Source organism: Solanum dulcamara, chromosome 4 (genome assembly GCF_947179165.1).
Source record: "Solanum dulcamara chromosome 4, daSolDulc1.2, whole genome shotgun sequence".
In the NCBI taxonomy this organism is placed as follows: Eukaryota; Viridiplantae; Streptophyta; class Magnoliopsida; order Solanales; family Solanaceae; genus Solanum; species Solanum dulcamara.
This window is the reverse complement of record NC_077240.1, coordinates 64,772,845-64,795,601: the sequence shown is the minus strand read 5'-3', so window position 1 is coordinate 64,795,601 and position 22,757 is coordinate 64,772,845. Positions and strand designations below refer to the sequence as shown.

The 22,757-nt window shown below is 39.9% G+C and overlaps 1 pseudogene; it reads right to left on the bottom strand.

Moving 5' to 3' along the window:
* Positions 1-6,060: 6,060 nt before the first annotated feature.
* On the bottom strand, positions 6,061-11,502 carry LOC129884306 (photosystem II D2 protein-like; annotated as a pseudogene).
* Between the last annotated feature and the right edge of the window lie 11,255 nt (positions 11,503-22,757).

Here is a 22,757-nt window from a genome sequence, read left to right as displayed (position 1 = left end):
ATTAACATAGGACCAAATCATTTATGGAATCAAAAACACTTAGTCTCGTATAGTCTTTAAAATTGGAGCCTGTACATTTGGTACCTCCTTACCATATAGAAGTTTCCAGGGAAATAGTTCAACTACTATCAGAGTTCGATATTCAAAAGTAAATAGGAGATGTTAAGAATAGAGTTACTCTGGAGCTCACATCATATTTAACTTAAAACTAAGACATGCCAGAAAAGAAAGAGAGTAAACTCTATATAGTCTGTACTTTCCTTCAGGTGGTCATTATATACATATCTCGTACCCGGCCCATCCTGGGGCTCGGTGAACAACTATCATAATCTCATTTTCATACCAAGTACATATCAAGAGAAAGGAAAGATAGTTTCCCATACACTACTGTTTAGCACGTAGAAGCCTTAACAGGCAATGATCAATTCTTGTAGGGTGTCAACACCTAACTGTAGTTAGGGATTATGAGGCATACCTAGAGTTCTGGGAATAAAATTACCCCTACATTCCACATACAATTCACTTAAGGCTAATACATTCCAAAAGGAAAGAAAGATAGTTGTACGTACTTATACCAAAATATGCCAAGAGAAAGCTTTACATACCTCGTACGAGTCACTCTTTGTCACATTCGCCTCATCGTCCTTTCAACCTATTCAACATGGAAGTAATACGAATATCAACCACTCTTGACTTTCCAGCACTTTCAGTTGCACCTTAGTATTCATGGAGTCTATTTCCTTGTTCGTTTCCTCGAGTAGTTGTTTAATTAGTTAAGGCGTTAACGAAAATTGGGCAGCACCTTCCCTATAACATGCCCTATCCAAATTTCCAATTAGATCCCTAAACACTACAGATAACCAACAATAACAACCTGCAGAATATGTGTAAGCAGTTCACCTCAACAATATACAACATAGACTCCAAACGACTCGCTCGGAATTACGATATCAAAATAGGGTGTCTAGCCTTTACTTTGTAACACTTTTAATTATGAGAAATGAGGGGTCATGTGGATGCAACCAGAAGCACCCACACACATTTTAGAACAAATTTAGGCCCTGTAACAAACAGCCACACACCTAAAGCAGTATACCACAAGCACAACACTTTACTTCGACGACAATTCAACTATAGCGACTCCAATTTAGTTTATTTTGAACGTCAAGTGTTTCTATGATGTTTTCACATTTTGAGACACTTAAACAACATATAATACATTTCCTATTAATACCATAAACTCCAAATTAAGAGGAGAAACCTTACCTTACCCGAAATTGGCTAAAACTGCCAAATAGCAACTCGGAACTTCTCCAAATGTGCTGAAATTAAGCGGGCTGTTTATGTCCCGTATCCGCTGCCCCAAATTGGAATTTTTGGTTATAAAACTCTATTATATAAACTTGGAACACCTCAAATAATTAATTCACGGAAACAAACTCGGAGGCTTACCTTGGTAGCCCCCAAACCCGTAGCTCCTCCCCTTGCCCTCCAACATTTTTCTCTTCTTTTTCTTACTTTTCCAGGTGTAAAGATGAAGAAATAATTACATAGACATCATAAGATACATATATACATATGCATGTGGTTGAGGAGCACCGTAGATAATTAATTCACGGAGAAAAATTGAAGAACTTACCTTTAATTTCTCAAAACCATTGTTGCCCTTCTTTTTCTTCCAACGTTTTCTCTCCTTTTGTTGCTCATGTTTTTTTCCTTTCTTTTGGCTGAAGATTTGGATGAGAAATGTGACTAAGAGTCACTTAACACATATATATACCCATCTTTAGAAGGTGCCATGTGGCATCCCCCTAGGGTGACACATGGCAGCCTCCTAGGGTGACACGTGGCAGCCTCCTAGGGTGATAAATGGCAGCCTCCTAGGGTGCCACCTCAACCTATTTAGCCAATCATATGTTGCCATATGGCAGTGGGGTCCACCCCAAGCTTCTGCATCACCTACTTGAACCTAAGTAGGTGCATCACCTGCTTTTCCAAGTAGGTACATCACCTACTTGCTTCGAGTAGGCGCGTTATTTCCTTATTTCTTTGTCGTGAGCCCGAAATATCATCTTACTTCGAGAGCCTATGCACTCCTTGCTACTTAAGCTTGATGTGTACTCAAGTATCTTAAGTGTGTAGGACTTCTAAGTTAGTAGCTTATGTAGGTAAGTTGAGTCCTACGACTCCTTACTTGGCCTCCAACTTCTTTCGACTCCTCATAACCCTATTTCCAAGATTCCCTACTATGGGGTGTCACATTCTCCCTTCCTTGGAGTTGTTTAATAACGTTGTAGACTATCCGGCTCATATAGTAACTTCTAAGAAGCTTAAGAGACATTACGAACTCAAGAGTGTGGGGTGTAATAGTTTTGACCTAGGATAATAAACTTATGAGCTTGGTCTTACTTCATCGTCGAGAAAGGAAAGAAGACTTTCATCTCCAAGTTTAACTCAGATGTAGCTCCCTTATGTTTTTGGGGGTGTGAAGCAGTGTCAAACCAAAATACCCAACAAGCATTAGCTCTCCCTGAAAAAAAGTGATCCAGCCGCACCTTCCAGTATGGCTAACTTGTTATGACTTCACTCCAGTCACTAGCCCTGCCTTCGGTATCCCCCTCCTTGCAGTTAAGGTAACGACTTCGAGCATGGCCAACTCCCATAGTGTGACAGGCGGTATGTACAAGGCCCGGGAATGAATTCACCATCGTATGGATGACCGATGATTATTAGCAATTTCGGCTTCATGCAGGCGAGTTGCAGCCTGCAAGATAAATTGAGGACTGGTTTTTGGGGTTAGCTCACCCTTACGGGATCGCAACCCTTTCTCTGGGCTATTATAGCACGTGTGTTGCCTAGGCCATAAGGGGTATGATGACTTGATGTTATCCTCACCTTCCTCCATCTTATCACCAGCAGTCTGTTTAGGGTTCCAAACTCAACGATGGCAACTAAACACGAGGGTTGCGCTTATTGTGGGACTTAACCCAATACTTTATGGTATAAGCTGACGACAGCCATGCACCACCTATGTCCATATTCCTGAATTGCCCCCTCTCTATCAAGAGGATTCGCAGCATATCAAGCCCTGGTAAGGTTCTTTGCTTTGCATCGAATTAAACCACAAACTCCACCGTTTGTCCGGGCCCCCATCAATTTCTTTGAGTTTCATTCTTGCGAACGTACTCCCCAGGTAAGATACTTAACGCGTTAACTGCAACACTGCATGGGTGGATACACACAACACCTAGTATCCATCATTTATGGCTAGGACTACTAGGGTATCTAATCCTATTTGCTCTAGTAGCTTTTGTCTCTCAGTGTCAGGTTTGGCCTAGTAGAGTGTTCTTGTCGTTGGTGTTCTTTCCGATCTCTATTTATTTCACCGCTCCAATGGAAGTTCCCTATGCCCCTACCGTACTCTAGCTTGGTAGTTTCCACCGCCTGCCCAAGGTTGAGCCTTAGGATTTGACGGCAGACTTAAAAAGCCACCTACAGACTCTTTACGCCTAATTATTCTGAATAATGCTTGCATCCTCTGTATTACCGCGGCTACTGGCACAGAGTTAGCCAATGCTTATTCCCAAAATACGTTCATTTTTTCTTCTTTGGGAAAAGAAGTTCACGACCCGTGGGCCTTCAACCTCACCTGCATGTTAGCTTGCTTGTACTATCACTCGCCTGCCTGACCTGCTTTCTAGCTAGCTTCTTTATGGCAAGCGCTACCCATCACTTGCACTACATTGTCTGACCATAACCTTGCCTGACCTTTTCCGCTCTAACTGAGCTTACCGTCGCACCTAACTTTTATATCCCATTATCCATAGATCTCCTTCCTTATCATTACCAGCCTAAGCAAAAGGTTGCTAAGTTAGATGCCTAGTGAATACATTCGTAATAAGTATGTATCTAGTAGGTGTACTAGTAAGGAAGCGAGGTACTGAGTTTAGTATCAACAAGGAAAGTAGTGGATCTTTATTACCGAATGATATAGGAGACAATCAAAGCATCAATCTCAGCATCAACTGAAGAAAAGGACTGAACAACCGCCATTTAAGAGAGATCCCGAAGGCTCAAACGTTTTGCTAGCTTTGAAACATGGGCTGAAGGAAAGAGGAAGACCAAACAAAGTCGCGGTCAAAGCAAAGAAAAAGATGCCAAAAAAGATTCACTTTAGCTTCTAGCTCGCTTAGCTTAGTGTAGGTTGCTTGCAAGACTTTCGATAGCTGGCTCGGCCGAACGGAATCACCGATCTAGATAGAAGAGTCGTTCACTCCCTATTTGTTGAGCGGTTACTTGCACCAGTAGCATTAGATAGGCAATCAAGGCAGGTTGAACAGAGTCAGTCCTAGGGTAAAGATCATCGGATGGAAAAATAGATTGAGTTGGCTAATCACTTGATGACTCGATGGAGAATAGAAACAGAGAGTCTCATTCATTCCAAATTCCAACTAGCACAATTTGTTTTCTCGACCAATTTGAATTCCATTTCATTTTGGATTTTAAGTTGAGTAGTAAGTAGCTAGGTGGATTTCAGCACATGCTGCATTAAGAATCTCCAAAGAAATTCAAAGCGCCTATTATAACATATGATTATTCCCATTTGTGACCGATGATTTCTTGCAAGAGGTGGCAATCGACAGTGTTCCAAAGCTCCATAACGACATGCGTTAGAGCGTTATAGTTACCAATTAAGATATCTTTCTTCTCATGGAGAGTGTGGCATTGGAAACTTTCTTTGGATGAAATTCTAACATGACTTGGATATACAATGCCCTCATGGTCTTGGTGTTGTTATCGACCAACAGTGGAAACCATGCAGTATCCTTTTTTGAAGCGTCAATGTGCTGATAAGGTATGGCAGTACTTTTCCTTGGGTCCAGGTCTTACACATGGTGTTAGCTTCCAGAAGGTATTTCAAAGGTGGTGGAAACACCCTGCAAATGTATATCTAAAGCCTTTATATCAAGCATTGCCCTGTGTAGTTGTCTGGGAGCTATGGAAGAGGAGAAAGAAAGAAAGGTATGGTGGTAATATCTTCTTGAATAGGCGAATTTTTTAGGTTTCAGCAACTCTGCACAATTTACTAGTGTAAAGGTTTCCTAAGATGAAAAGATTGTCTTTTAATTGACCTGAATTGGTTAGTGAGTTGGAGAGCTACATCCCTAGGCTACATTATTGAAGAGTATGTTGGGAATTCCCTACTGGACAATGGATTCAATGTAACACAGATGGTGCATCAAGAGGTAATCCAGGTAAGAGTGGTGCTACTGTGGTGTTTAGAGATGCTGTTGGTGATTTTTTGTGTGCTGCTACCCGTTCAAACTAATATGTATTTAGATATAATGGCTATTCAGTTACCTGCTAAAATCTGTGTGCATAAAGGCTTCACAAATATGGTGATTGAGATTGATTCAACCATTGCTAGACTGATCATGATACAAGAGGTGTCTGCACCCTGGGCTATTGATATAATAGTCAGGAAAATTCTTACAATGTTGAGGGATAAATAGATTTGATTTTCTCATTTGTACAAGGAAGGAAATGCTGTAGTAGATAGCCGAGAGAATTATGCCATTGATGAGGAGATTTTTGGCACTTTTGAGGAGTTCCACCAGCTGCCTACACAAGCTAGAAATCCTATCAGTGTTGATAAAGCTCAGATTCCTTCATTTAGAGTCAGAGTCCATCCATCGATATTCTAGTCTCGATCCTCAAGTGTGTGTACCTGCAAATAGAAGAAGATGAACAGGTGGTTAGTCTGATTCACATTCAAAAGTTAGGGCCCTATTTAAACAAAGTATATATATACTTTTGACCCCCCAACCGTTAGTAGCTAGGTGGGGAAGTCAAATTAATCCTTTTTCATACATAGGCTTTTCTGGTACGAAATGGGCCACTTCAAATAGGTTCATTGCACCAACCCAGAATATGATTAATCTAACATGGGCTATATGAGCCCCAAGTAGTTTACCAGATAAATTGAGTTGTCGGGCATTCCCGACCTACCAAGCGAAACCAGTGGTTTCTTGGTCACGACCATCTAAGGCTAAAGTTCCATTAAAGAGCCTTTCCATGTGGTAGAACTTCCTCAGGGAATATAAGGTTTTCATGAGGATGATCTTAAGCCGCCATCCAAGCATGAATACCTTCGTTTAAGAGAATATTTTAGGTGTAGAAAGTCTCAAATTTAAGATCTTTTGTTGCACGAATTTCCTGAGAAATGAAGTCATAGGCACGTAGGTTCAGGGCTAGACCGACTACTCTAAGAGAACTCATCCATAAACCAGTTACTGGTACAAATAACATAAAGAAATGTAACCAACATTTATTGGAAAAAGAAACCCTAAAGATTTGGGATAAAAAGCAGTTAGAGGTGACCATGGAATAAGTTTCTTCTGCTTGAGTTGGGTTAAAAGCACGGAATATATTTTTACTATCACCGACTTCAAATAAATTCTTTTCTACAGTTGAACCATGAATGATGCATAACAAAAAAATGCCCAATACACCGACAACTCCCATTATATGAAAGGGGTTCAAGGTCCAATTATGAAACCCTTGAAAAAAGAGGATGAATCAAAATATAGTTGCTACACCAAAAATAGGTGCAAAGAACCAAGCAGACTGACCTAGTGGATAAATCTGAAATACAGAAAGAAAAATAGAATTGGACTAGAGAATGCGATTGATTGCATTATAAGGTCAATTGAACAGATCGAGCAAGCTCGAATTGACGTAACATGAAACCTATTAGACAAAAAAAAGCTCCATGGAGAGAAACAAAACTCCAAGACCGCCCAATTGACACCAACGAGTAAAATCTCCTTGTACTTCAGGACCCCATAGTAACAACAATGAATGTGCTAAACTATTATCAGGAGTAGAAAACTGCGGAAGTAAAAAAATTACAGCCTTTCAAATAAGAACTGGCCAATCCATGGGTATACCATGAAGTTACAAAGGTTGTACCTGTGAACCAAGCCTCTAAAGCGAATTAGGCGCAAGAAAAGAGTAATAGACCGGACCAGCCTACAAAAATGAAAGGGTCCCTCTATAACCAGTCATCCATAATATTAAATAAATCATTTTCATCTATATCTGGTCTATAGTCATAGTGATCCTCCTATTTAACTACTTCGACTATTTCCGAGCACCTCATATCTTTTTTGGGGCATCCGAAGATTCGATCATTTTTTATGATTTCTCTTGCACTGCCCTTTCCAATGGGTTTCGAAGAGAAAAATCCTTTATATATTAGCCCATAAACTGACCTAGGTAAATCCATGAACTCCATTGGATTATTCCTTCTGACTTCGCATATGAACCATGAATTGTCGTAATAAGACAATTCAATCAATCCTTTGTTTTGAAAGAAATATTCAAGGACTAAGCGATCCCTTTCCTTCATACTTCATAAAAATCAATGTAAAACTCAGAGTATATCTTTCCATGCATCGAAAGAAAAAAGACAATTCAATCTAATATTGATTTTTTTTCTTCTTTCATATGTTAGAAAAAGGGATAATCTACTATTTTTCCTTTTAAAAAATCCAAAATTCAATAAAAAAAGAAATAGGAGACTGGAAATGAAAGTCTCTTTCTCGGATCTATTCTTCATCACATTGTTGGAACAAAACAAAAATACCGGATGCAACGATATTGAAATATTTGGTACATGAAGCCACGATTTGATAGATACACATCAAAATATACAATCTACTTAATATAATATAGATATATAATCTAGATAGAAATTAATATATAATATAGATGAAATTAATATTTGATCTAGAATCAAAGAAAGTTAATAAATGGCTATTATGGTGTGACTTGAAAGAAAGGTTTCTCTGTAGAGGAAAGGAATAAGAATTTTTGCCTATAATTTATCCTATAGAAAATCTAGTAACAAGAAGATTTAATCGGAAATATCGACTCTTGTGGAAAATGAAATTCAAAAAAAGCTATACTGACTAGTGTGAACTTACGGATTGAGCTGTAAATGGTACCTTTGCTGGGAAAAAGCAAGCATCTAATCAGATCTATCAAGTTAATCAAGGACTATGTTGTCGAGTGACGATTGGCTGAGGGGACTTCCATCATGTAGATGGGTACAAATAAGCCAGTTAAAGACGAGTAGGCAGGGGAAGCTCAATAACTGTATTTTTAAGTCAGACTTGTACTAAAAAGAAAAAGTCGTACGATATAAACGCAACGCTATACCGTTAGTCTTATTTGTTTTAATATAATCTCAGATTGAAATCCTACACAAAACCTCCATAGCGAAGGGCGTCTAGCCAGATCGAGTATCAAATGATAGAACTAGAGTCAAGAGCCACAAAGATAAGCATGATAGAATTCAAAAAAAGCCTTTGCTTGAGTCCCTATGTCCCGTACCCCTTCCCTTTGGGTAGGGAATCCACAAGAAGAAGCAGAAGCATGAAATCACACGACGAATGCCTCTATTTATGCCTGGCCACATGTTTCATCATTCTTTATTTTAGCTCGGTATAGAGAAAAGAGGGAGCAACTTAAACCACCCAGTCCTGCCTTTAGGAAGGAATACATGAAAGGAAATCACTTGGAAGAGGTCGGACTTTGTCTTTAGGAAGAAAGCCCAACTTTAAAGCTCAGCTTAGCCCAAGACTTGGGAATAGAGAAAAGGAAAGGTGCCCTGGATCTCTCAATCTAAAACTTCTAGGAGGGGAGGGAAAACCTTATCCCATTACTCACTTTAGTCATGGAGGGAAGACAAAGAAAACTCACTTGAAGAGCTACTAGGGCAGGGAAGGTAGTCAACTTAGTAATTGGAATATCCATTGGGCAAGTGAGCCGCCTAAATACATGTTAGGGGGACTTATTCAAAGAAAAGATTTTGAAGACCGGATGCTAAGAGAGAACAACAGATAAGAACTAGCATCTACAGCGTCCGGAGATAACAATAGAGGCGTTCAAACCGATGTTGGGGATAAAAGATAGAGGATAAGACTTTTAATAATCCTTTTAAGATACGTATATTATCCTAAATGCCCATAGATATAGGAGCTAATAGAAAGAGAAGGATACTCGCCTCTTTTCCCAGAAAGCAATGGGAGTCCACATTTGCGTAGGGTCGGGTACCACACATATGTAGTGAAACCCGACTTGCCTTTTCATGGTCGAGCTTCTTTTATTTCCTCAGAGTTGCCTTCTGTGAAACTCACTTTGTTGGATTGTTGGAAGTAGATGAGCCTGTGCAAGCATCAGAACATGCATTCTCGCGATCTATAGAGTCGTTACGGCTTGCTCCTGAAAAGAATAATCAAGCAACTTTCTTCTTCAGAACAGATATTCCATTCTTTGCTTTCCCAGCACTAACCTCTCTGGTCGAATGTTAGAGTCGGCTCTACTTCAACTAGTAGTCTTTAAGTCAGAAATTGCTTTCACATCTCATATGATATCTGTACCAACAGACTTCTTCGGACACCAGTAAGGTAAGTAGCTACTCCATCCGATCTAACTCCAGAGGATCCAGCTTATTTGTTTGATAGGTTAGCCCCTTCTCCTTTAGGAGATGCAACAAGACTACATTCTTATCTGAGTTCCACTTTTTCCTTAATAAACTCTAAGAAAAAGGCAAGTACATCTACTCTACTTTAGAGTACATCCAGCCTCCCTCCGGGTCTCAATTAGGGTATGTTGTCCTATCATAAAAGAAAGAGCCTATCTTGCCTCCCTGAAATAAAGGATTTTAACTACCTCTGAAGAGGCCTCCCCTTTCGTACCTACTTCGCAAGGTATCACTCCTTTCACTTCCTCTTCAACAATATATGACCCTTTTAGTGGCTATAGTGGTATACTTAGGTAATGAAATTCTTGACCAAACCTATCCCTTAACCCTCGGAGTCTCCATCTACTTCTTCTCCTTATGGAGCCTCCCTCATCGGCCATGCATCGGACGAGACTAATTTTGATAAGGAGGTTTTTTATTCTCCTCAGTCCCTATCTACTTCCACCTCGAATCCCAGAAACCAATCCATTGAGAGTTCTCCCAACAAGCAGAAAGAGAAATTGGAGTTTCTATCTGAAAACCAGCGGAAGCTCCGGGTAGATTTATTCCACCAGCTGCAGTAGTTATGAATTGATAGGCGACCTTATCTCTATTCAGAAGGAGGAGTGGTCATCGAATAAGGTTTCCTTTCCTATACTTTTTTGAATTTCCCTATTTTATCTAGTAAGGGGAAAGGCAGACCACTTACCATAAACAAAAGATCGATATTGCTCAGAAGGCTTGATATCACCCTATTAGAGATACTGATTCAAGTTATAGTACTTCCTTAGAGTGATTAAACTAGCCTTTTGACTAAATAGATATGGGTTGGGCATATAGAGGGAATCTTGACCTATAGGGAAAAAAGAGAGCTACTTGCCAGTAGAAGAAAAGGAAGAAGCAAAAGCTTTCGCATGTAGTCACTCACATTATTTGTACTTTACCTAAGCCTGTTAGTGCAACTCAGCTGGAAGAGAATCTAAGAGAGAAGCAGTACTGAACCGAAGCCACATATAGTTAGTTCCCCTCAAAGCCTTCTTCCGAACTTGCCAACAAGTGCTTATGAAAGCAGGTCGGTGTGAATGATAAAGTCTTAAGTCAGTCTTTCTGCTCAATATCCGCCTTGCCACTACTTTTGGGTGATTGGAAAATAGCTGTAAGGAATACTAAACAAAAGTATGCAGCGAGGCAAAGCCGATTGAGAATATGACGATTGGCCCCTTGGCTCTTAGGAGGCATCCTATTTAATAAAGATTCTTCCTCTAGTCGAATAGAGTATTAGTCCACTCCATTCTATTCCCTAATGATAAATTGATTGATGCTATACAGACGTTCCTTATTGCAACTGGGAAGAAGGCTTGCTTTTCATTGAGCTAGGCCCATAAACTAAGGAGTTCCAAAGACGACATAGATGACCGAGAGCCCATTTAGATAGAAGCAGGTTAGGTCACTTCAATCGCTTAAGCCCTTACTGCGATAGAGTAGGCCGCTTTAGTTGGCTAGTTTATATGGTCTAGAATTCTGCCACCTGTGAAAGAAAGGTTGCGAAAGATGTTAAGAATGGAATGGCATTCCCCCTTTTTCTCATTTATGGTTCTGACAAGGACAAGCTAAGGTAAGGTGGAGGTTAGGTGGCTCAGCTCCTATCCTATCGCCGGGTCTAGACATGGTTCATGATTCGCTTCATGTTCCACGTGGAGCATTATATCCCCATCGTAATAGGTCCTTCTCTTCCTACAGTACAGGTAGGATCGGCAGCAACAATGTTGGGGCGGTCAGTGTTGCGGTTGATGATTCAGCTCTCAAAAATGTCAGTATATTGGCATCTCTCGTTGCTTCAGATAAGAAGGAAGCTTCTCATAGATATTAACTATATCCAACAACCAACGAGTGTTTTTCCAATGACCAGCATGGGTGGCATCAAAATTCGACTGAAGAAGTTCCCTGTTACCTTCTATATTAGGCACAGACATGGTTTTTACCTTAGATCCGGGTAATAACTGCAGTCTCATTTTGAGTATAGTGATGATGCGCTTATCTTTTCTCTCTATTACTTATTGAATCAAAGCAAAGCTTTCTAACTCTCCCTCAAACTACTAGCAATAGAGCGTACATTGAACTATCTGCCATCAAGACTGAATGAGGTGAGAACATAATAGTAGATATTTGAAATATATATTTCTTCTTCGCCTATTGGTGAATCATATCTTCTTCAATTCCCGGCATCAAGCTTGATTAGCTCAAGTAAAGTGAAGTAAATGCCTTTTTTTCTCTCGACGGCAAAGCTCCTTCTTTTTGAAATTGTATAGTGTTCAATAAAAGTTGATGCAATAGAAGCTCTTGATGCAATATCTAGTGGTGAAGGCATTCCAGCAAGAGCTCTTACTCTAATAGAACTAGGACCGTCAACTCCAACTATCCTTATAGATAAGCGAAAGTTACCTCCTCTCCTTAGACTCAAGTGGATTTCACTCCTTCAAATACATTATATTGGGAGGCCTAACGCGTGACAATAGTTCACAATCCGACTGCTAATTCAAGTTACCTTTCAAAGAGATTCTGCATCTAGTTATTTCGGGATGAAGACATGTAAGCCTTACAATGGCTAATTGAGGCCTAAGGTAAAGAAGTAACTGTATTAAATGTAGTAGCAATAACTTTTGAGAAATTATTTATTCAAAACTTTCTATCACTACACCCCCTTTCCACTATCTCAAATAGCGCACTAGCCGTAAGAGAAAGAGGTGCCGAATACCGCCACTCATCCACTGAGCTAGCCGAAAGAAGCAAGCAAAGAGTCTTACTCTAAAGAGAAAGCCTATTCCTATTCTAGAAATCCTACAAACTATTAATCGAAAGTACTTAGCATTCACCGCTATAATTGGCGGAAATTAATTGGCCCTGCATCTATCCCAATAATTTTTTTGGTTTTCCTTAGACCTCTTCTTTAGTACTAGCTTACTCACAGGAAGCTGGCCTAGTAGATGACTCTTAGTTAGACTGGTACTAGTTAGGATATCACATAAAGTGAATCCCATTCTAGGATTTCTCCAAAGCCCTGTCCCATATAAAAGAGAAAAGCTATATTAACGCTCTAGCCTAAGAATAGATCTTATGAAAAGAAAAGAATGATCATCAGCAGAGATCGCAATACGTAGGTTTTTAGACAGAATCCCCGACATCAGAGAATTCCAGGGATTTTCTCTATATAAAGTAGGAGATAGCCGGGTATTCCCATAGAGAAGTCTTGCTTTGGCTTGCCCAATTGAACATAGAGAATGTTAGTTGTCTTACATACACACTAGTGGAATTTCATTTTATTCTGCTTTTCAAAATAGTAAGAGGGGATTTGAGTAAAATATCCTTGTCCGTAGTTCCAGCGGACTCTCTTTTGTCTTGCAAACCCCTTATTCTGTACTCCTCTATTCTTGAAAAGACCGATATGCACCTTGACTTTTGGTTTTTAATTCTTTCTACTGAAGTTGTTTAGCTATATTTATCTCATTTTCTTAGTCCCTATTAGGAAAGAAAGAAAAAACCAATATAGGAACTTCAAGTAAGAAAGAAAAAGAATAAGCAGAATTGCTTAAGTAAGGTAGTCGCTTCTTTTTTTCGGTATACCGCTCTGCTTGCAGAGCGAATTAACATAAATCTTTCCAAATATCATGAATATCCTTCGTCCCTTATCTCCTCATCTTCCTATTTATTAGCCACAGCTTACTTCGATGTTTTCAATTTTCCATAGAATCTTCGGAGCTTTTCTAGCCACTATAGTTTTCTTTTTTTATCTTCTTTGTCTGAAAATAGGTTTGATTTTCTTCGGCTATGATAATTTCTACCAATTCTTCTTTTATTCATCAAATCTCATCCTAATCTCTGTTGAGATAACTTTCTTAGCCCTTTCCTATCATCTGTATGATGGAGTTCATCATTTATTGACTGATTTTTTGGAATTTTTCTTTCCTAGAATTGGAAGAAAAAGATTGAAATAACTGTGAAAAATTGAACCTATACCTTTCTTTGAGATAGAAACTCAAAATTATTCTTTTCTTATGAAATGTTTATTATTCATTGATAGATCTAAAGCTTATGCCGTAGAAGCTGACATCAGGCTATTGGCCTTTTATGTACATCTTCCCTCGTAGAGTGGCATCTTTTGATAAGATAAGACTTTCTCAGTGGAACTAAAAAAAGTTTGAGCTCTTTTTTTTTGTTTTTAGCCATGCACGGCGGCTATGCGCATGTGTCCCAAAGTGATGTATATTTTTTGGTAATGGGTATACTCGAGAGAAAAGGTTTGGAATTTGACCTCCCCTTATACGCTCTAAAAGGGGGTCATAGACTCCTTTTTAGTTTAGGATCCTCTTCCTACATTCAATTCTTTATTGAGCCTGGTGTGGAATCACCATCATTACACATTCATTCTTGGTCTGGCTGCTAGTCTAGCAAGCATTCCTAGCCACCTAGAGTGCAACCTGCCTACTGAAGACCATAACGTAAGTAACTCAGTTCGCCATATGGGGGAAATAAAAGCAAAATTCATTCGGATCCTCCCACATGTTCAATCTTTTTTTAGCAGTTTCCCCAGAGATCTTTATCATTAATGCAACCTTCATTTTTCTCATTCATGAAGTTGTATTTAGTATCTCTAAGAAATATGATTATCCACCGTTAGTCAGTAATGTGGGTTTTCTTGGATTACTTAGTGTTGTGCGCCTAGGAGGGCAGCGCTTTGGGATGCGGAGGGGCTATTATCGTCCAGCTCCCTAACCTAAAGCGGCACCGAGTTTGGACCGCAGGGAATTATATCATGGGGGGATATCTAATCCTTTTGCCACCTCATGTCTGGCTAATTATACGTAGTAGGCTAGAATACCTCTGGTTCTGGAAGGCACATGAGTCTAAATGATATGTTGAATGTGCGACCAAGACTACACTACATAGGTACCTGTGCAAGTGAGGCATCGTTCAGTCCTCGAAATGGCGGCAGCGGTGCTAAGAGTTAACAACCAGACATGCTACAACCTAGGGATCACCATAAAGCTCTTTCTGTCTATAGGGATCGGGGGAGGCATAGCACTATTCTTCTTGGATGAAGGTTGTTTGACTGGGTGACTGATCCTTCCATAATGTACTTCTACCTATTATAGCATCGACAACCAAAGTAGAGCATACATACGATGATCTTCATGCGTGAATAGCCGAGAGGAAAGAAAGGGCGGTAGATGATAATGAGAAAGGGCACCGCGTCTGAACGAGCGGAATGGATGAGCAAAATTCATCATGCCATAGAGTGGGGAATAGCTCTCGTCTCATGTAAGACAACTAAATGCACCTCGAGGTGTTGCCGAGGAACTGAGGGACCTTTTCGAGCACAGCATAGGTAATTGAGAGATAGGCTAGCCTATTCATTATGGGAAATCAATGCTACAGGCTAAATAAAGCTTACCTACGACACCTGGCTTTCTCTGGCGAGCTTTCTATCGTCAATCCAAAGATGCCCCAAGATAAGGTACATTTGTTGGGAAGGGGACATGATCAATAGAACCTGGATGGATCCGGGCTGGGATAGTGGCGCCCATTCTTAACTAGTTCCAAAAGGGTTCGCTTATGCTGGAGAGAGCATCCACACTTAGTGACCGGTTTTCTATTTCATGCAAATCCAAAGAAGTTATCATAGATGAGCCACATGCAGGGAAACTTGCATGTGTGGTTTTGGCTGGGCTTTCCTGAGGTATCTAATAACCTTGCTTCTGCTCGCCACTAGCGCACCTCTCCTAACTATTGCCTATTTATTCTAGAATAATCTTTTTAGGAGGTATAATTTTACATATTTCTGCCAATTCCTTCTATTATTAAGTACGACTGGTACCATTTCGATGTGTTTCAATTCTTTCGAACAACAGAGGTTTGATGCTTTTGAATCCATTATATTAATTCCACTTCCTACTTGCGGTATGCTCTTTATGATCTCGACTTATGATTCAATTGCCATGTATTTAGCTATTGAGACTCAAAGTTTATTTTTTTATATGATCGCAATATCAAAAAGAAAGTCTGAATTTTCTACGGAAGTCGGCTTGAAATATTTGATCTTAGGTGCATTTCCTTCTCGAATATTATTGTTTGGGTACGACCGGACAACTACCGATATCTATTAATATCTACTAATATCTTTTCTTAGAATGTTCTTTAGAAATATCTATCTATCTATCTATATCATAAACTATTGGATCGGGTATAATGCCGAGATACGACGGCCTGATCCGTATATCGTATAATAATGCCGAGGTACGCCGGTCCAATCCATATATGATATATCAAAATGCATATACGTGCATATAAAACTCTGTAACATATCAAATATCCCTCAGATATCGGCATAACGTATGTTCAAGAGCTCCTAGGTATAGGAGCTTACACATCCCATCACTACTAAGCCTATAGAAGGCTCAAGGGTCGTATTTCAACTACTTCAAGGCCCTTATCATTCAAAAGTGAGTACAATTCATGAGTTACATACAGAATCTATAAATGGAACTATCTCTAACTCATATCATGTATCATTTCACTTACATTAAGCCATTTCAAGAGAAGGGAGGGATAGGCTTCACGTGTAATACTTTTCATCATGTAGAAGACTTACAAGACCATAACTCAGTTATCGCAAGAGTTCTAACATTGAGAAGTGAATAAGATTTATGAACCATACTCGGGGTTCTATGAATGGAATTATCCCCACATTACATATACCATCCACTTATGGCTAAGACATGCTAAGAAAAGAGAAGAGTTAAGCCTTACATACCCTCTGCTATTCATCATCTAGGAGACTATGAGAGACACTAACTCAATTAGCATAGGAGCTCTCACTTCAAGAAGTAGGTAGGAGTCGTGAATCATATTTGGAGCTTCATGAGTATATTTGTCCCCACATTTCATATGCACATAATACTTAAGATTAAGACACGCCAAGAGAAAGGAAGAATAGTTTTATATATTCATTACTTCCTAACGTATTAAAGGCTTGAGAACCCCTAGTTCAATTATTGTAAGAGTGCTTTCATGAAGGAGTAAATAAGTACTGTGATTTATGCTTGGAATTTATGAGTAGATTTACCCTCAAGCTCATATCATTCATTACTTAAATTGAAGACATGCCAAAAGAAAGGAAGAGATAAGCTTACATACCTGTTATGGATTATTCTCATCCAAGCTTGCTTCGTTACTCCTTTAACTTTTAGCACGACAGTAATACTAAGGTTAGTGACCTTCGACTTTCCAGTTTTTAATTCTACCACCAACTACCCATAGGAACTAATTCCTTATTTGCCTTTCTCGACTAGTCTCGACTAGTCTATTAGTTAGCTAGAAGTTAATGGAATTCGGGCAGTATCTCCTCTATAACTCGCCCTATCTGAACTCCCAATTACAACTTCAATTAGTACTTCCAACTATCTACCACAAATAGAAGCCAATACACAATCATACCACTTCAACACTACACAAAAAAAGTCCCAAACAACTCCCCCAAAACCATGATATAAAAATAAGGTTTTCAATCGTTAATTCGTAAAATCTTTAACCGCGCAGAATGGAGGTTTAGGTGTCTGCAAACAGAAGCACCCACACCTCTTTTGACGCACGTTCCATCCCTGCAACACTCCATAAAACCATCTCCCAATACAACGCCACAATCACAATAATACTATGCGACCTTAACAACTTTAACTAGACTAGAACGACTTCAATTTCGTTCACTTACAACGTCCGTCATACTTATGCATTTTTCCTACTTCCAACCTCATTTAAAAAATTTAATATACCTCGTAACAACATCATTAACTTCAATTTGAAATAAGGAACCTTACCTTGCTAGAACTCGCCAAAACTCGCCTCGGAAGTTCCTTAATCGCGCAAAAACTTAGCGGACTGTTTGTTACCCTTTTGATGCTTCTCCAAACAGAAAATTCACCTTATTAAAACATTCAATTCATCGTAGGATACCTTAGATAATTAATTTACAGATAAAACTCGGAGGCTTACCTTGGCAGCCCCTAGGCCGTAGCTCTCCTCTCTTCTTTCTCTCAAGTTTCTCTCCAATTTTTCCAAGGTACAGATGAAGAAACTAATCCTTAGTCATCATAAGGTACATATATACACCTCTAAATGATCACAGAACACCTTAGATAATTAATTCACGGAGAAAAATTTGGAGGATTACCTCAAAGCCATAGCTGTTGTAACTCCTTTCTCCCCTCCTCAATGATTCTCATCTTTTTTCTAAGTGTAAAAAGGATGGAAAATGAAGGCTTATTCATAAGACTAAGTATATATAGACTTCCTTAGGGTGTGACACATGGCAGACCCCTAGGGGTAACACATTGTCACGCCCCGGGAGGGTACCCTAGACGTAACCGGCACCCGAAGGCCATTTTTGACCTCCGAGCGAACCACCTGGTCCAGTCACACATTCATTCTATCACATTCTCTTAGCAAAACTCAATTAATTAAGTACTATTCACAATATGGGGGCCGAAGGCCATACATGTTTAACTCGACAAAATAAATATAATAAAACTCCTCACAATAACTATTCAACCTCCCCATACTCTAGTCTATGAAGCCTCTATCAAAGTTTAAAAGGTGTCAATGACAAGCTCATGGCTACCAAGAAATCAAAGTAAAGGAAGCTACAACAAAACTATACAATAAGGTTTAACATCCTCCGGAAACTAGGAGGACTCACCAACTAGCTGGGAGTGTATATGGATCTTCAACGGGGCGTCGTTCGATGATCTCTAGTACCTGTCTCTACATCATGAAATGATGCAGGCCAAATGGCATCAGTACATGGAATGTACGAGTATGTAAAATGGTCGAATGCAATGAACATCAAGGAAGAATTAGTCAACTCAGAATCTCAACTCATATATATATATATATATATATATATATACATGACAACTCACTCAAATGTCCTAAGTCTAAACAAGAATATGATTTAGACGGGACCAATCACATATCATTCAACTCAGTCTGACTCAGAGTACTATCAAGACCTATCTGGGAGTTTCTCTTAACCGACAACCATCACTTATGAGCCAGTGACAGAACAACAAACCAACGTTATTACCGCGTCCGTTCATACTTTGTCAGGGCATGAACGAGTCAATCAATCATGGATCCAATCCAACCAAGTCCTATAATGTCAAGACAAAACTCTCGGGGAAGCATCCGACTTTAATGGTTCAATCTCCCCTACGTTTGGCAACACAGGTATTGGGTTCGAGTATGGACTATACTCTTGCCCAATTCGGTGCTCGATACTCCTCCCAAGACTTAATGCTCATAAAAATCCATTCAACCAACTCAATCAATTCATATCGACAAGTCTAATTACCACCTTGTCAACTCAAAAGCTCTATCACAATCAAATCTCTTTCAATCGTACTATCCGATCAATCTCAATCATCTCTTCAAAAGAAATTTAAATGCACAATTATAGCAACATATAGACATAACCAATCATTTACTCTATCCATTTGAGAAATCCTTGAGACTCATCACATCTCAAGACTTTAAATCACACTCTAAAATAGGCAACACTTCTTAGGAAAATAACCTCTTTTATCATAATCCACATAATTAAGAAGATCAATAAAACATATTTAACAACTCATCTTCATCAACTCATATTCACATATAGGCTCATTTTGGGAACTCCTTGGCTCAACAACATCAACACATATAGGGTCAAATAAATAGGGCACAAAGTTCATACAAATATAAACTATACCAAGAAACTCTATTTTCATGAACATCTAACCTCAAAGCAAGAGTAGGGCACATGGGTGGACTCAACCCATGTTTTAGATAGCCTTACATACCTTAATGAAGACTTGAAGAAAACCTTGGTGTTGGGTCTTCAATGGAGAACTCAAATCTTGAAGTTCTTGGACTCTTCTTGTTGGAAATGGAGAAAAAGAAGAAGAGAGAGAGAGAGAAGCTCCTAGGGCTTTTAGAGAGAGAGTGAGGAATTGAAAATGATCCCAAAATATGCTAAGGCTGATACATATATAATTTGGGACAATTCCCAATTTTCCCCTTCTTAAAAGTTCTGAAAAATAGGCGAAAATGCACTTGGCGCGATAGTGGCGCATCGCGCCATTACAGCTCCAGGCCAATTACGCCAAAAACCTTCACACCTCGTAGTGGCGCGCCACGCCAAGGACCAAACTACTGAGGTACATTCTTGGCGTGATAGTGGCGCATCGCGCCCTTATAGCGCCAAGGCTAACGTTTCTGGGTTTTGGGAATTTGCTTGAAAAACCCTGCACACCTTTTAGTGGCGCACCGCGCCAGAGCCCAAACTACTAAGGCATATTTCTGGCGCGATAGTGGTGCGTCGCGCCACTGAGGGGCCAAGCCCAATTTTCTAGCAAATGCAACCCAGGCCTGAAAATCCCTGCTGTTTTAGTTCACCTTAGGATTGACGTATCTTTTGACTCCGAACTCCAAAAATTACATTCTTGGTGGCGTTGGAAAGAAGACTCGACGACCTTTAATTTGATGGGTTGTGGGCCACCCAAATTTTCGTCTTTCAAAATATAGGGTCATTAGAAGTCGACCCTATACATGAACTCATCCTAAATCTTAACCACGATGAACCTTTTGGACTTGGCTTGGTCCTAGGGGTCCTCTGTGACCCCACATCACCTCCAACACTCTTCAATTTCTCTGGGACTCGTCTTAACTCAAGCATATACTTCGAAATAAATACGGTTGACCCTACACGTGTACAAGAAAGGTCCGAATCTTTGGGAAACATTTTGAGGGGTGTTACATTATCTCCCCCTTGGGATCATTCATCCTCGAATGATGAGAAATCAAGAATAGACTCAGGTTGAAAATCACAATTAAAACTAAGTTATTCAATCAATCAAATTCTCAATCAATTATCAATCAAGACTCAAAATGCACAAATGAATTCAATGTCAAGGAAATGGACATTACCTTCAACATTCTACTCGGTAGGCACGAATAGATGTGGATATTTAGATTTCATGGTTTCCTCCGATTCCCATATGGGTTTCTCAACGAATTGATTTTTCCACAGGACCTTGACTGAGGCGACCTCTTTGTTCCTCAATTTGCGAATTTGGCGATCAAGAATTTGGACCGGAACCTCTTCATAGGATAAGCTATCCTTAACGCCAATACTATCAATGGGGACTACCAACGAAGGATCGCATAAGCACTTCTTCAATATCGAAACGTTGAATATCGGATGAATAGAAGCTAACTCCGAGGATAACTCCAACTCATAAGCAACACTCCCAATCCGCCTTAAAATTTGGTAAGGACCAATATATCGAGGACTAAGTTTCCCCTTCTTTCCAAACCTCATGACGCCCTTCACGGGTGACACTTTAAAGTATACCCAATCGCCCACCTCAAACTCTAAGTCTCTCCTCCTTACATCGGTGTAAGATTTTTGGCAGCTCAGGGCTATCTTTAGCCTCTCTCGAATGACCATCACCTTCTCCATGGCTTGATGAACAAAATCGGGTCCTATCAACTCGGCTTCACCAACTTCAAACCACCCAATGGGCGATCTACACCTCCTTCTATACAAGGCTTCATAAGGACCCATTTGAATGCTTGCATGATAGCTATTGTTATATGCAAATTCTATGAGAGGTAAGTGATCGTCCCAATTTCCTTGGAAGTCAAGCACACATGCCCTCAACATATCTTCCAATATCTGAATAGTGCGCTCTGCTTGGCCATTTGTCTGGGATGAAAGGTTGTACTCAAATTCACCTTCAAACCTAATCCCCTCTGAAAGGATTTCCAAAATTGGGAAGTGAATTGAGCTCCTCTGTCTGAGATGATAGACAAGGGTACCCCATGCAGTCTGACGATCTCCCGAATGTACAACTTTGCATAATCCTCTATGGTGTCAGTAGTCTGAACCGCCAGGAAGTGATCTGATTTCGTCATCCTATCCACAATTACCCAAATCGAATCGTGTTGCTTTCGCAACCTCGGCAGACCTGTAATAAAGTCCATGTTGATCATTTCCCACTTCCATTCTGGAATTTCTATTTTTTGAGCTAAACCACATGTCCTTTGATGCTCAACCTTCACCTATTGACAATTCGGGCACTTGGATACGAATTCCGCAACATCTCTCTTCATTCCACTCCACCAATACATTTCCCTCAAGTCATGGTATATTTTTGTGGAGCCCGAGTGAATAGAGTATCTAGAACTATGTGCTTCAGCCATAATCCTCTTTCGAACATCATCGGCATCCGGCACACACAATCTATTTTGGTACCTCAACACACCATCTCCCCCTTTGGTAAAAACCATTTCCTCTTGTTTGTGAACAACTCCCTTCAATTGGAAGAGGATGGGATCTTGGTCTTGTTTCTCCTTTACCTCTGCCACAAGTGAGGATGTAGACCCATCCTGAATAGTAACTCCACCTTCATTGTTCTCTTCCAGATGAACTCCCAATCGGGCTAATCTATATACCTCCTTCGCTAATTCTCTCTTTCCTTCCTCCACGTGGGCAGTGCTACCCATAGACAACCTGCTAAGAGCATCAGCAACAACATTAGCTTTACCTGGATGGTAGAAAATGCTCATATCATAGTCCTTGAGTAGCTCAAGACATCTCATTTGCCTCAAGTTGAGTTCCTTCTGTCTAAAGACGTATTGCAAGCTCTTGAGATCGGTGAATACATCAATATGAACTCCATACAAGTAATGGCGCCAAATTTTAAGCGCAAACACCACCGTTGCCAGCTCAAGGTCATGAGTTGGGTAATTCCTGTCATAAAACTTAAGTTGTCTTGAAGCATAGGCTATCACCTTCCCCCTTTGCATCAACACATAGCCCAAACCAATTCTGGATGCATCACAATAGACCACAAAGCCCTCTGTTCCATCGGGCAAGGTCAGAACAGGAGTAGTGGTTAGCTTGGCCTTCAATTTCTGAAAACTCTCCTCACAAGCATCGGACCATTGGAACTTAGCCTCCTTTAGAGTCAGCTTAGTCAATGGTGATGATATGGATGAGAATCCCTCTACAAACCTTCGATAATATCCAGCCAAACCCAAGAAGCTTCTTATCTCCATCGGGGATGTGGGTCTAGGCCAATTCTTCACAGCTTCAATCTTCTGACCGTCAACCTGAATACCATCTTCAGATATA